Raw genomic sequence first — 14,035 nt, forward strand, 5'->3', positions numbered from 1 at the left:
GCACTCACGTTAGAAGGCTCTCTCAGTGGATTCTGCGTCTTTTTTCTCCCAATCTCTCAGGTTTTGTAAGGTTTCCAATGTCTTCAGATCTTTTCTGTGTGATGTATGGGTGCGAGTGCAAGTACAGAGCTTCTTACTTCTCCGCCATCTTGCCCTCTCTCAATACTGTCTCCATTCTTATCCTAATTTCTTTTTCTATCACTGTTTTCAACTGTTCCTTTGTGCAAACTCTCCACTCTAAATGGATTACCAAACAAGCTTTGGGAAACCGTAAGATAGCACCTCCTCCCTCCCTCCTTCCCTTTCTTTTTCTCTCCCTCTCTGTCTCTCTCTCTCTGAGGCCTGCCAGACTAATGAAGCCCACCTTAAGCCCCATCACCTTTATGAATCCTTATTTGACCTGCATATCTCTCTTTCTCCTCAAAACTGCTACACCCCCAGTCTTCTTATTTTGGATTTCCCGTATGCAGGCTTGGGTTTTAGTTTAGGTTTTACATGTTTGTCTCCTGTCCTCAATGGGATCAGAAATTCCTCTAAACAAAGCAGCTTCTTCACAATACTTTTCACAGTGTTGGCCCTTACTAAGCTTTGGCCGTTTAATGGTTTGATGGTGTGCTAATTGGAATAGACTTACTTGGATATTAATGTGTTGTGCCCTTCAGTCATTCTAGATTATAGTACTGAAAATAATGAAAACAGCAGAAGTGGCTCAAAAATAAGAAAGAGGGTGAACTGCACTGGGAGTTAATTATTTTTTCTTAATTTCTGTTTGAAGAAAAGGTTGAAGGATGAGTTAAGTGGTAAGAGTAACCAGCTGTTCACCATCTCCACTGAGGACAGTGCTAGAGAAAATGGGCCAAAATCACTATCAGAAAAAAATGAGGTTAGATATAAAAAAGAAGACAGTTGTTAAGCACTGGAATGAGGTTTCTGAACAGGTTGTAGAATTGACCTCCCTGAAGTACTTTAAAATTAAAAATGATAAATAGCCATCTAAAATGATATGAAAAAATTTGCCAATCAGTTTATTACTTGATTATCTATTAAGTGCTACTCTGGGGAAACCCAGAAAAAAAATATACAGCATGAACCTTTTGCTTAGACACACTGTCTAATTAAGATGACCCATAAATATGAAATTATTAGCCATGAAAATGGGATTTAAAATTAAGAGCCAATTTGTGAGATTATAACCATAATTGTGGTTGGAATTCAGGTGTGTACCCCTTTCTACGTCTTCACCCCTAAAAAACCTACCCTGGGCTTTTTTAAATACATGGATTTTTATATCTGTTTCAAACCTGCTTTTCCAGGTTGAGTGGAGTGATCCTAAATCTTTTCTGAAATAATTTATTCAATACTTTTATGCAAGTAACTGACAAGTATACAAAAAGCATGTTGTAAGTATGCAGCCAGTCTTTTCTTTTTTTCCCGCAATATCTTTCATTCATTCAAAAAATATTGATGGATTGTCTTATAAGTGACAATCTCTGTGCTCAGTTTGGAGATAAAACAGTGAAGAAGCCAGATGTCTTCTCCTGGTACCTGCAGTCTTTCCTTCAGGGATGGTAGGGTATAGAAGTTCTAATATTCAAGTAACATAAAATGTATTAAGCTGCTTTTAAATAAACAGAATATCCCATAAAACGAATCCCATAAAACTATGGTCAGACCATTTGCAGTGTATTTGGTAAAAATACTGAAAGTGAGATGTCCATACCTGGTTGTACAGTTGCCTTCTTGAAAAGCAGTTCTCTGCCTGGAAGATTCACACCTTGTGTACACTTGGAGTGTGTGTGTCAGTTATCATTGTGATCATCAAGTGCTTGGCCACTGGCGGAAACTGATTATAGTGCAGACGTGTCTGTAGACCAAAACAGGGAAGGGCTGGTAATCTGAAAAGTCCGTTGAACAAAGTAAAATGGCACTGGATTGAGGGAAACGGCTCAAGACTACTAACTTGTCGCTCGCCAAAACAGAAGACCTCATTCAAGGCAAAATGAAAACTCTGGCCTTTAAACATATTCATACTCAGTTTGCTCTTTTGGTCTGCGTTTGTATAGTGAGCTCATCCTGATTACCAAAAACCTGTGGGAACTCAGTTTTAAGCAAATCTGTCTTCATTCTCAATTTTATCTAATCCTCATCAACTGTCCCTCCCTACCCTTTGTTTATATGCTAACTATAGTTATAAAAATCCATTGAAAAATAAAACTAATAAAAATAAAAACTAATTTTATTTGTAATACCACAAACCAAAAAAGTATACTTTTTTAAAAAACATGAAATAATTTTTTAAAAATTATTTTTTAAGAAATAATTTTTTAAAAAAACATGAAAGAGTGAAAGCTCGAAGAGGAAAGTTGAGTGAACTCTTATCTTAATTTCTTGTGCTTGCTTTAGCCTGAGTGGTCATCTGTTCTCTTAAGGCTTTCTTGGTATCTCAAAAAGCCCTCTAACTCCAAGAATCAAAGTAGAAACGACTCAGCAGAGAATGACTGAAAGCAGCACCCCACTTGCCAACAAAAGAATCCTTAAAAATATTATATAAATTCAAAACTCAAGAAAGAGACAGCCGAAGGGCACATCGACCAAAAATAATGGTTGTAACTCTGATTGCAGACAAAATCACCAGTGAACAGTAAAAACCCTAATTCTAGGGCTTTCGGTATTAGTTCCTCCCATTGATAGGCTTCTTCTCCCCCAGGGACAATAATTTTCCACTTTAAATTTGAACTCCAGTCAATGTATAGTAGAAAATCAATATCATAGATTTGCTCTGCTTTCCTTTTGCCTCTTGGAATTTTCAAAGTGTATGAAGGAACAGCTTTTATGATGAAGATGGACTATAAAATGAAAGGAGGGGATTTGACCAATTCCCTAGAACTTTGACCCAAACACTGTATACCAGACTCCCCATCCCATCTCCTCCATTTCTCTCATCCCTCTGTCATGTGCCCTCTGTAGGGTATTTAATGTCTACAGTGACATGATGACCGAAACACTTTTGAAAAGACTCTTTGACAAGTTAATTGGAACTTGCTATCGGAACGTTTTTCCTCTTTACCCTACCTTCTTCCCTTCATTTTGTTTTACTGTTTTCAATTACAGCCTTCTCCTCTATATTGTGATGTGAGGAGAGGGAAGTAGAGGAAGAAATTCACACACAAAAAAACAAAAGAGTAATCCAGAAACCAAGGCATTTAACACTTACTCAAATAATAGTGCTTCCATTGTAAAAAGGAAGTAGACATGCCAAGGAATTGTTACTACAAATACAGACACGGGGACGTGGTCGGCCATTCTCGTCCTTTCTTTTTGTTAAAAGAAGTGAAATTATTTAATTATTAATTTAACATTCAATATTTAAACATTTAATTTTAAATAACGTTATTTATTTAAATAATTTTGAGAGAGAGTGCATGTATGAGTTGGGGGAGGGGCAGAGAGTAAGGGAGAAAGAATCCCAAGGAGGACCTGCGCTGTCTTGATGGAGACAGACCTGGGGCTTGATCTCACAAACCATGAGATCATGGCCTGAGCCACACGCTTAAAAAAAAAGAGTCACATGCTTAAAAAATAAAAAGAGTCACATGCTTAACCTACTGAGGCACCCAGGTGCCCACATTCTCAGTCCTTCCAACTCCAGCTCACCCAGCATCTTCATAGCTCAGTATGCTCAGACCACATAGAAAAGGCATCGGCAAAGCCTGATTTCCTCAAGACTTGTGTTAGAGCTGGCCGGATCACCTTGGTCTCTTCCACAGAGTTTACACTACCTTGAGTATAAGAACCATGTCTTATAAATTTTTGTGTTCTTCATAGTGTCTTTGTCTTTGCTTCATTTTTCTTCCCTCTACCTTCTCCTCATATCTCCTCATAAATGTAACCCAATTTTCAGCTTCCTCCTGGTCCTGATCTCTTGAACTAAGCACGGAGCTGGAGTGATGTTCAGGCATCTCTCTCATGATGCTGGCCAGCTTTGTATAAATGCTTTCCACATCTGGCATCTGGTAGTCCATCCACAGAACTCAATAAACCTGTGGAGTTCTGAGTAACCATGACTCTTAAAGTACTACCTTCCCGCCTTGTTGGTTTCTACTCCAGGGTCGGTCTGCCGAGTAGCATTGCCTACAGCCCTCAGTCCCATACAGACCTCAGCTTGAACCATGTTGTCTCAGACTAGAGCATTGGTATAGTGGAACTTGCCTATTTCTGACGGGGCATACCCAGAATACTCGTTTCTGGCTCCATCTCCAGCCCCATGTGTTGATTACAGGATAGTTTTCCTTGAACCCTGTGTATCTTACCTTTCAAGAATTCACCTGTCATTTATTTTCCTCACCACTGTGGCCTGCGCTGCTAGTGGAATATGCCTGAGTGCACCACTTCTAGACTAGCTGACTGACCTCTCTATGTCGTCCTCTTTGTCTGTATGTAATTCCTTCAGACATTATTCACCATGGTTAGTGGAACTCTAATTCCCTTCCGCAGTGATCCTGCGGTATTAGGTGTATCTGACAGCAAATTTGCTATTGCTTACTGCCTTGCTCACGATATGCATTCCACAGTGGATCACTGAAATAATTTTTGATTCCGGGAAATCCAGTCTAGAAATAGTAACTGTAATCAGTTTCTACTTATAGGCATTTCCATAGGCTGATGTGATTCTTTAATAACAATTGATGTTTTTACTCTTGTTTTTTTATCCAAAGTATTCATTTTGTAAAACTCAAGTATTCTAAAAGAGAGAAATACGTTTATTGAATACTGGAATCTCTAACAGAAGGAACTCTCTTAATTTGGGAAATACAAGTTGCAACCTAGTGATAAGCTCTTCTCTTTAGTTTTGCATTTTTGCTGTTAAACTTTAAATCTGTCTATCATGTTTTATTCCATAAGAGATGTATCAGCATCTCTTATGGAAAGAGAAAGAAATAGTGGTAGGTTATTGGATGTAATAGAAATTCTAATAGACTGTTTAACAATAATATGGCAGGCAGATTCCATTTTAATCAGTATTGTCATTAACAACTATCAATAGAGAGGATAAGATGTTCTTGTCTTTGTGAATTATGATTTATGGCTGGCATAGCAGTCACACAGAAGTATATTTATTTTACAATACAGAGACATTGATTAAATGCACATGGCATCTCAAATACAGTTGACATTTTAAGTCAAAATTATTACAGACACACAGCCATTCATTTAAGCTGTTGCTTTAAAAATGTGTCTCAACTGATTGTTAATGGAAGAAAGTCTCGCTGGGCCAATATTTCAATAAGTTGATCCTTTATTTTACTAATGTACGTAATGTGGGGAAAATTAGTTCCTTTGAGCAGTCCTATCATTTTGCTACATCTGGTGGTCCACCCCCCAGATGAAAATAGTCCTTTATGTATATATACCCTGGAGTTCTAGATTGCTCAGAAGGCATTCTCTTATTAGGATAAAATCATGTTTTGGTTCTCTTCCCATTATTCTCCCTACCTTCTCTGAAGATCTTCCATTCTACAAACCTACCAACCTGCTTAGGAAGTAGGTCTTAAATAATTGATGGCAGCTGTAGCTGAAACATTAATATAATTTAGGGATGATGGTTTTTGTAATGTATATTGCTACATGTTGCCAATAGACCAGTACTTTAAACAACATAAGTGTTTGGGTATTGATTGTTGATTTACAAGACTGAGGCCCATAGTAATTGTGTCTGAGAGCATACTTATATACCATTCTTTGATCTGGTTTCTCATTTATGTCTTTTTAACCTCAGAACATACTTAGATTTTTTTTTTAATTTTATTACAAGGTAATTTTAGACTCACATAAAAGTTACCAAAATAGTACAAAGAATTTTTATATACCTTCCCCCTAGAGTCCTCAGATGTTAACATTTTGCCACATTACCACTAGTATTTCCTCTCTTTTTCTTTCTCTTCATATGGAAGTATATACAGATACAGGTATCCATTTTTTTTTTTGGAATAACTTGTGAGTATCTGCAAACCTGATACCTCTTTATCCTTAAAATTGTTTTTAAAGCTACTAGCATCGCATCATTGTATATTTTTTATCCTATAGTAGAGAAGAGTAAACAGGTGGCCTCAATTCAACCTCAACTCAGTAAAATTAGAAGTGAGAAAACGAGGGAGGTGGTGATTTCAAATATGATTACAAGTCGAGAAAAACAGTATGTGTTATTCTTTTACTTTTGTGGACTATATTATCACCATCTAATCTAAAAACCTGAATCAAGTCAGTGTTGACTTGTGGTAAATGAGTGCACATTTGCAAGAGTGAGATGTGTTTCTTTGGCAGTTAATGAAACTGCAAAAGTAAGACCTCTGCACAGAGGTGCAAACAGCTCATCCCTGTGAGGAGTCCTCTTTAACCATTGCATTTAGCACAATGTGCTTGACTGAGATGGTAAATAGGTAAGTGCCCTGCTGATTATTATTAAAATTGTACTAAAGAAGGATTGTTCGAAATCCCGATACTTTGTTCTCAGACTTCTTGTCCCTTCCATTGTGCTGCAAGTGATTTATTGATAAGACTGGAGGGGCAGTTGGAGGGGGACCAATATGAGTCTTCGATCACTTAGGGCTTTTCTTAAAATATCTGTGCATCTGAACACATTTTGAAAACAAAAAATGCACCAAGATAAATGTAATATGATAGCTATAGTGGAGTTAAATTCATCCATGAAATTTATAATTGGCCTAACCCGGAAGGGGGGTTTGGAGAAACAGGGTGTGTCCTGCCAGTCTGTTTAGTAACATTTGGGATGCTTTATGCTGGAGAGGCCACTCCAATGGTTCTGACGTTAGTCAAGCTCCTATGTCTTTGGAGAGAAGAGGAGGAACAGTAACAAAGGTAATATAAGTGTATAAGGAATTTAAGTGCAGTAATATATGTAATATTATAACATAAGTAGTATAAGAAGAGGTGCAGTATATATGATATGTTATAGTAGCATATATATAGTAGATATATATATAGTAGATATATAGTAGAATATATATAGTAGACATATACTATATATATATATTAGAATATATATATAATATGGATGTAGCTCGTGGAGGGTACAAGGCAACACATCTGCTGAGAATCAGTACTTAAATTTAAAAAATCCATAATTCCCTGAACATTCAATTCAGCATTCACAGAAAATACAGCAGCACTATCCATGTGTGTTCCTCATCATAGGCTTGTGCCTAAACTACACAGATGCTGTGGTAACAGCCCCCCTACGTACATGACCACATGTTGCTGCATTGATTCTGGATAAGATGAAAAAAGTAAGAAAGACTGTAACCACCCTACGGAATCCTTTTCTTTTTTCTGCACGTCAAGATTTAATTAGAGCCGCTGAAATCTACTCTGTTCTTCTTGTCAACTGAGTATGTCTTTGAATGTCTGTGCACCAAATATATTCCATGTAAAAGGTAGTACATCCTTATGAAGCTCTTTGAAACTTTCAGCCAAAGGGTAGCTTGTAGTATGTGTTGGTAAATCATTATTAACACCTCTTTTTAACTTTTTTAAAAATTAAATTGGTAGATAGCATTATAAATATTTTGCAAATGTTAGTGTGTTAGCATTTTTTTTTTTTACTCTATAAGTTAACTATATTCTGTCAAGGCTAATGGTAAAGAATTTATAGAAAATAAATCTTATCTTTCCATTCACATTGAAAATCCACATACAATCACATGGTATTTGTAAATATATGTATACATATTAAGTATATAGAATTAAACATCTAAGGCACAGACCTGGACTGTCTAAAAAGTGTGTGCAAATTTTGGACTGTGCATAAGAATGCATATTTTTATGGAGAATGAGTTTTTCATGTCCTTCTAATTCTCAAAGGGTTCTCAAAAGAAGTTAAGAACCATTTCATAAAGAAATCCAGTCTCTGCAAGGCCGGCCATGTTCTCTGCCTCTCAGAGCCCTTTCACTAATATATTCAACATCTAGCCTCGACAGATATAATAGCTATCATTGGAGTACAAATGCAACTCTCTGTGGGGGGAAAAATGGGGTATAGAGTGTCCATCTCAACATTTTTTTGTGTCTCAAGGACGCCCTCAAGACAGACCCCCTCAAACCCTCTGGTTTGAAGACAGCCATCTAACTGCAGTGTCATGAGAAACAACGCCATCCACCATGGAAGAGTGTTTATTAAAGATTATCTTCCTGGGGTCTTCGACTCAGGTCATGATCTTGCTGTTTGGGAGTTTGAGCCCCGCACTGGTCCCTGTGCTGACAGCTCAGAGCCTGGTACCTGCTTCAGATTCTGTGTCTCCCTCTCTCTCTCTCTGCCGTTCCCCCACTCACATTCTGTCTTTGCCTGTCTGTCTGTCTGTCTGTCTCTCTTCTCTCTCTCTCTCTCTCTCTCTCTCTGTCTCTCTTTCAAAAATGAATAAATGTTTAAAAAATTGTTTTAAAGATTATCTTCTTTCTCATACTCTCTAGCTAGGTTCCCTCAAATGCAACCCAAACATAGCTCTCCTGAACCCAGCTAAGAAATATGAATCTTTGTAGTGGATGCTCTGTCTGGTTATATTACCCAGTGCTTTTTCAGGGGATCCTCAAAGCTGAGGTTTCCTCTCTGCTATCCCAAGTCAGACCAAGAAAATATCAATTAGGTAGCTCCTGGAATTTTATATCACTGGGACCATATCACACACCTTCTTCTTTTGTTAGGGTCTTTACATTGTCTAATAGAATTAAGGTATAATACCATACTTGGTCGTGAGGTATTATTACTTTGCACAATGTACTCCAAACTGAAAAAGGATTATGTTTGGGACTTGTGAATCTATAAAGTAAATTCTTCTACTAATTTATCAATTCTATACATTTGAAATCTTTAACATGAATGTGCTTAAGATAAGAAGTGGCTATAATAAAACAAATAGGAAGTATAGACAAAGTTTACCCATATAATTTCAGTGTTATATGTAAAGTCAAATGTTTTTTGCTTAGCCTTGTAAAGCAATCCTCCTTTTTATAAAAACTTTTAAAAATGAAACGTCCTCAAAAAACAAGGGTATCATCTGTGACAAAAATTACTGTTCAAGAAAGTAACAGGAACTTTTATTCCTGAAAAGGTAGGCAGAGATGTAAGTAGAGTTTCTGTAATGTTTGAAAAATGAATTATTTCATTTCCACGTAGATCACTGTCTCCTTCTTAACATTCCTCCTGCTGTTATATTCTGCGATGCTGCTCACTCAGGATATTGCTTATAGCTTTCTGACTGCCACTTCTAGCTACTCATCTTAGTCTCTTATTAAAAGTTAACATTCCCTGGACCTCTATACACAGCCCTCTCCTGGCATACTTCTCTCTCTCTCTCTTTCTCTTATCTTAAACCTTCCCCTTTTCCCCCTTCTCCTCATCCCCACCCCACAACCTCAACTATAAACCATGCTTTTCACCCAAATACTGGATCCATATACACAAAACTTACTAAACAGTTTTCCCAGATGCCTCCATAGATAGCCCAGACACAGTGTGTACATTGTGAGATGGAGTTTGCTTGCGTGCCCTTACTAAGGCTATCTAGGAAGAAAAGAAAGTGATGTATCCTTTCCCCTCACCCCTAAATCCAATCCATTATGAAACCCATGAATTCTACTTTTTAAGTATCTAAATCCTTTCTCTCCATCTTCATTGTACTTCCTTAGTTCAAAGTCTCTCTCATTTCTCCCCAGCTGAAAGCAGTACCCTTCTGAGCAGTCACGACTTTCTCTTCCAACCCACCCACTACAGTGCTGACCATGTGATCTTCCCAAATGTACATTTTTTTTCATTTTTTTACACTCTTCATTTATTTATTTTTTTTATTTTATTTTTTTTTTTTTACAAATAGTTTATTGTCAAGGTGGTTTCCATATAACACCCAGTGCTCATCCCCACAAGTGCTCCCCTCCGTGCCCATCTCCCCCCCCACATTCATCAGACCTCAGTTTTTTCTCAGCATTCAAGAGTCTCTCATGGTTTGCCTCTCTCCCTTTCCCCCACTGTTTCCCCCCTTCTTTTCCCCCATGGTCCTTCGTTAAATTCCTCTTAATCCTCCTATATGTGCAAACATAAGATATTTGTCCTTCTCTGCCTGGCTTATTTCGCTCAGCATAACACCCTCAAGGTCCATCCATGTTGCTACACATGGCCAGATTTCATTCTTTCTCATTGCCACGTAGTATTCCATGGTATAGATAAACCACATCTTCTTGGTCTATTTGTCCGTTGATGGACACTTAGGCTCTTTCCATGTTTTGGCTATTGTTGAGAGTGCTGCTATGAACATTGGGGTACATGTGCTCCGATGCATCAGCATTTCTATTGTTAGGAATTTTCCCAAATGTACATCTGATCTGCCCACGTTTTTGCTTTCCAGGGTCTTGCAGTGCTTCAATTTCTGAGTTGTCATTTGATGCCCCACCTTTACTCTTCCCTGAAGCCAGAGATAAAGTACATGCTATTATCTGAGTGTACCATGAGAACATTAAGCCAATCAATGCTTTGAGCCCTTCCTGTTCCCTGTAAGTAAAGTGCCATTTCCCCAACTTTTAACCCACAGTCCCTTCTGGCCAACTCTTAGCCCTGCTTAAATGCTGAGTTCAAGGATCACCTCCTTGGAAAACCTTGCGACAGCCACTCTCACCTCACTCAAGGCTGGCAAGATATGTTACTGACATCATCCCACTGTTTTGAATAGTTAGACATCCTGTATCGAACCAAGAAATTTTTCCAGTCCTACTTTGTAGGTATCGGGGTACAGAGAAGGTTGTTGAAGTTCATAGTCCATTCTTAGAATTTACCTGTAATTATGAGGACAAATGACCACAAATACATAATATCATCTTAGACTTCATTGCTTGTGTATCTTAACGTAAAACTCTTGTGGTGTTTTAAGAAGCTTTAAATCGGAGGGAATAGGATCTGTGAAAACTGCCTAATTTGTTGATTTGCATGTGAAGTGTGTTGTTCCCAGTGGGTGGTGGAAACTGATTTGGTGTGTAGCTTACTAGCTCAGAGCGGATAACTGGTGTTAGTTCCCGCTGCTGTAACAAATGCATTTGGCCTTTATTGTAGCTCTTATTTGAAAATTACTATTAAGAACTGTATGCTGGAGATGTAAGAGTGCTTTCCAAAGATGGATGCATTTGTTTATGTACCAGACCAGGAAACAGTGACACGGTGTCTTAATGACATTTTATATTCTGCCAATGTACTTAGCCACAGTGTCCTCAACTACATCATCTAAAATAAACAAAAATCATATTCCATTAGAAACACAATTCGACAATTGAATTTTTTGGTGAACTTTTGGCATCCATTGAAAGAATTGGCTCCAACCCCAAAGAGGGGGTTAATCTCTTTAGGGCATCATTGCCTGGGAAGTGGAAGAAAGAGATGACCAAGTAAGGGAATAGGAGTAAAAACATTAATTCTAAGAGCTGGAATTAGGGAACTATTCAACAGTTATCATTACTATGACCACATTTTATTCAATCATAAAGAAACAGAAAGCATATTATTTTACTGAGGGAAAATTGAAAAAAAAAAATACAAGCAATCCCAGTAGGCTGAGGCTTGGTTTAATTAAATGAGGTAACATTTTATTTACGTATTTTAATAATTTCCTCAGGTCTCGGGCCAAATCTATAAAGAACAATGGTGACTACCAAACATGGAGTGTGTACTGTAGCATCCACCTTGTTTGGAAACGGTTCTTCGTTAGGGAAAATAATTGGTACATTCTTGTACAGTAACAAATACTTAGATAACAACCATGTAGCAAGGAAGAATAAAAATCAATATTAATGAGAGCAGACAAATGCTTCTAACAATAGCTGAAAACTCTCAAGCACTCTGTGTTCTTTTTATTGTTTTTCTTTCTTTCTTTCTTTCTTTCTTTCTTTCTTTCTTTCTTTCTTTCTTATTTTCTTTCTTTCCTTTTTATTTTCTGCTTCTGACATCAAAATATTCCTCTAATATAAGATCATGAAATTTTCATAATCAGTCTGATGATTGAACACCCAGCTCTATCTCTGTGTCTTCTTAGAAAAACTATGTAGGGTTTCTTTAAAGATCTTCAACCTATACACGGCTGCTATTTTCTTATCTGCATATCCTAAGATTAAGCTGACGGAGTGGTTTAGTACTGTTTTATTCTTGCCCAGTGCTTTCCAAAACCTTGAATATTTCAGCCATAATTTGTTCCTATACACTCCATGGCCCCTTTTTAGACATGGCTATTATTGCTGCTTCCCATTTTTATGGCAAGTGGGGACACCCCTATTCCCACTACAAAAGTTGGACCAGTCCCAGGTATGTGACAGAGTCCAGGACACAACTAGCCCTGATTGTGCTTCTAGCTAAATAAATACTGATACTGTTCTCAGTAATCCTCACATGACCCTATGAAGTAGGCACTGTTATTATACCCCATTTACAGCTTTGGAAATGAGACATAGAAAGGATAGGTTACTCCTGGACACATAGATCCTAAATGGGCAGAACTGTTGGGATTTGGCCCCAGCAGTCTGGCTCTATACTTCTTCCTTCTACTGCTTGACTCCTTGCTACCTGGATGACTTTGGGCATTCTAAAGCTACTCAATTACTCAGTCTCCTTGTCCAAAGGTTGAACAAAAAGGGACAAAAATAAGTTCTATCTCATAGGATTGTGGTTAGAAATAAAACTTTCTACCTTTTAGAACACTTTAACTCAGTAACTGATACATAGTTCATATTCATGTTAGCTATTCTTATTATATAGATGAGAGAATTAATTAATAAAGAGGCATAACTCAGAATCACTAAGTTAATCATTCCCAGTTCCATGATTTCTTTGGAGAAGCTCATTTAGAAGAACAAGACTCAATAGTCTATGGCTAGAGCTTGGGCTCTTTCTGGAAAACATTATGTATAGCGATCAAACACCCTCGTGCCTTCTTCATCCGGCTAAAGAAAAAGATGAAACTTTTATTATATCAATTATATCATAAATTAGAAATTTTAAAAAATATGTAGAATAATCCATGGAATATTATAACTTTCAAAACCCCCAATGTTTCCAAAGTATATCCTCCAAGAAGAGTGAAAAAGAAACCTATTTTATTATATTTCAGTGCTCATGCCCTGCTTTTCTCTTTATTGCATTATGAGATTGACATTGTACCATTATCTCTTATTGTCACCTTAGCCTTGTGAGCTTTAGATGCTGCTAATGTTATGGTAATAACTGCTACAATTTGCAATTTTCAGTTGTATTAGACCTTGATTCATTTTTTCTAACTACCTTGTATAACCATCAGTGATTTTTCTTGCAGATAATAAGCAACTTAATGGTTTTTATAAATGAATACTAGTGTGAAATTATCAGAGCAAGAAAATCAATATTAGAAAGTTTCCTATATGAGCGACAACAACTACAATAGAGTAATATTACAGTAATTGTAAATATTCAGATATCAAATGAATTCTTTATTTTGAAACTAGTGTTAGATTTTATAGTTTAAATCCGGCCAGTTGCTATACTTTTAAAATTTCACTGTACTTTTTTTTTTTTTACTTTTTTTTTTAATGTTTTATTTATTTCTAGGAGAGAGAGAGAGACAGCGTGAGCAGGGGAGGGTCAGAGAGAGAGGGAGTCACAGACTGAAACAGGCTCCAGGCTCTGAGCTGGCAGTCAGCACAGAGCCCGACGCGGGGCTCGAACCCACGAACCGCGAGATCATGACCCAAGCGAAAGTCGGACGCTTAACCGACTAAGCCACCCAGGCGCCCCTCACTGTACTTTTTTAAATAGTAGCTTCCCCTTTTTAAAATTAAAAAATAACACATCTAGGATCACTACAGATTTTCAGTGCTCCCCTGTACTTCACACAATCCATCCCTTTCCCTGTAATTGGAAGTTCTATAAAGTCAGGTTCCTGAAGGGAATCCATCACATGTCTCCTGAAAGGTCAGTATATTATATTTTCATTTGTTTATGTTAGTCAAATGGGGCCCT

The sequence above is a fragment of the Hyaena hyaena genome, unplaced genomic scaffold, assembly GCF_003009895.1.
Source record: "Hyaena hyaena isolate Hyena2069 unplaced genomic scaffold, ASM300989v1 scaffold_729, whole genome shotgun sequence".
Lineage (NCBI taxonomy): Eukaryota > Metazoa > Chordata > Mammalia > Carnivora > Hyaenidae > Hyaena > Hyaena hyaena.